The sequence below is a fragment of the Oncorhynchus nerka genome, linkage group LG16 (genome assembly GCF_034236695.1).
Source record: "Oncorhynchus nerka isolate Pitt River linkage group LG16, Oner_Uvic_2.0, whole genome shotgun sequence".
In the NCBI taxonomy this organism is placed as follows: Eukaryota; Metazoa; Chordata; class Actinopteri; order Salmoniformes; family Salmonidae; genus Oncorhynchus; species Oncorhynchus nerka.
In genome coordinates, this window is record NC_088411.1 from 2,529,638 (window position 1) to 2,532,319 (window position 2,682).

A 2,682-nucleotide genomic window follows, 5' to 3' on the forward strand; every position below is an offset into this window, starting at 1 on the left:
TGCCAACTCTAGGAAGAGTCTTGGTGGTTCCAAACTCCTTCCATTTAAGAATGATGGAGGCCACGGTGTTCTTGGGGGCCTTCAATTCTGCAGAAATATTTTGGTACCCTTCCCCAGATCTGTGCCTCGACACAATCCTGTCTGAGCTCTACGGACAATTCCTTCGACCTCATGGCTTGGTTTTTGCTCTGACATACACTGTCAACTGTGGGACGTTATATAGACCGGTGTGTGCCTTTTCAAATCATGTCCAATTGAATGTACCACAGGTGGACTCCAATCAAGTTGTAGAAGCATCTCAAGGATGATCAATGGAAACAGGATGCATCCTAGCTCAATTTCAAGTCTCATAGCAAAGAGTCTGAATACTTATGTAAATAAGGTATGTTTATTTAATACATTTGAAAAAAAAAAAAAAAACCTGTTGCTGTTGTGTGTAGATTGAGGATTTTTGGTTTATTTAATACATTTTAGAATAAGGCAGTAACGTAACAATGTGGAAAAAGTCAAGGGGTCTGAATATTTTCCAGATGCACTGTATACGGAGCCTGCATTGAGATAATGTACATTAAACATATTGATATCTCAAAGCGATACTCTAGACTGTATATTGTGGCGGTTTCGGCACTATGATCTTGGTAAGGCAGGGTTTACACATACAAACGCACACCACCAGTCCACGTGAAGGGTTAACATGGTTTATTTATCTATCAGGTACCGGCAGTGTTCCGAATATACAAAACTCAAACAAAGTAAATATGTCGTCACCAGTGGAAGGGCCTCCACCCTTGGTCTTTGGGGTGATTCCGGTGAACCTCCTTCTCCCTCGTATGCTCAGTCTCTCCAATAGCCGCCGCCGCCTCCTCCGCCGCCTCCTCCGCCGCCTCCTCCGCCGCCGCCGCCGCCGCCTCCTCCTCCTCCTCCTCCTCCTCCGCCGCCGCCGCCGCCGCCGCCCGCCCGCCGCCGCGCCGCCGCCTCCTCCTCCTCCAGCCCGGGCCAAAGGAAAGGCAAAGAAAGCAAACCCAGGGAGCGGTTAAGTAGAGGCCCTAATTGGTTTCACCTGTCTGACTTTTAGCCTAATTACAACTGGAGACAGGTGTGGCTGTTTTGCTGTAGTCTGGCATTTTCCCCTGAGCTGTCCATGGTCCTGCCTCTAGGGAATACTGGCAGCCAGAAAACACAGAAACCTTGCAGGCACATACCGTCCATCCATCACACAACCCCTGAAACCGCTACAATATATATGTTAGTTATAGTGGGCAGCAGTGGAATATGGGTATTATCATTATGATCATTTAGTTTGCTGAAATAAAGTATTTGCATAATAAATTGTTTTATGGAAACTAGGGCTCCCGAGTTGCGTAGCAGTCTCAGGCACTGCATCTCACTGCTAGATGCATCATTACAGACCCTGGTTCGATTCCAGGCTGTATCACAACCGGCATGATTGGGAGTCCCATAGAGCGACACACAATTGGCCCAGCATTGTGAGGGTTTGACCAGGGTAGGCTGTCATTGTAAATAAGAATTTGTTCTTAACTGACTTGCCTAGTTAAATGAATGTTTAAAAATATATAAAATACTCAAAGTTTAATCAGTTGTTTGGGTCCCACACTCAACCAGACACAGATTGAGTCAATATTATTATACCATTGCACTTTGGTGTACCTTGGTGCGGGATCACCCTGTGCTGGAATAATTATATTAAAATGAGGTCTGAGAACAATAGAATGAGCAGCAGGGTTTAATATTACCATAGGGATGGGTGATTAACACTGTCTACAACTGGTTACTGTTCTGGGGCTGTATTCACACAGCGCTCCTACAGTAAGATTGCTGATCTAAGTTCCTCTGTCCATGTAATCTTATTCATAAAGATCGAAGGCAAAACTGATCCTAGAGCAGCGTCTCGCTTTGTGAATACGCACCTTGGTCTTTACAACATTGAAGCCATTATCTTTGACCCAAGAAATACCTTTGAGTGGTCAGAGAAGAGGGAAGCTGTGGGAGGAGTCCCAGGGCTGGCAGAGGAGGAGGGGTGGAATCCTCCTGCACTACACTCATCCATCTTGACTATAATTACCTGAACCTGCTGTTCCCACCAGGAATCTCCTCAGCCCAGCCAAGTGTGTCAGAAAGACTTCAGCTAACCTGACAGCTTCTCTTTCCTCCGTTTCCCTCCCTCCCTCTTTCCTTCCCTCCTTGTCTCTCTCCTTCACCCCCCCCCCTCACAGAACAATGCCAAGAGAATGCACGGTGCACAGCTAGACATCAGGTGTCATAATATAATACCATTATCAAATATCACTTACCAATGTCTCTCCCTTCCCCCTTCCTTTTCACTCTCTCTCAGGAAGATGGATGCAGGATTATTAACGATTAGAGAGGGCAGAGAACACTGGTCATAAGGACTATCTCTGTCTGACATGATGTCATAGACCCTCTATGTGCTCCCTGAACAGTGACAAAGCCCATTAAAATCTCTATTTCTCTCTCCCATTTTCTCTAGGGTGATATCTGAAGCCCAGTGATGAATAGATGGGAAAGGGATATGACAGAGAAATATGACACCTCGTATCTGGAGAGAAGGGTTCTTTGCCCATTAGCAGCCCAACCAGAGGCAGAGGGAAGAATGGGGTGTTCGAAAGGGAATGATGTGGGCAGATAAAGTGGGAACCAGAC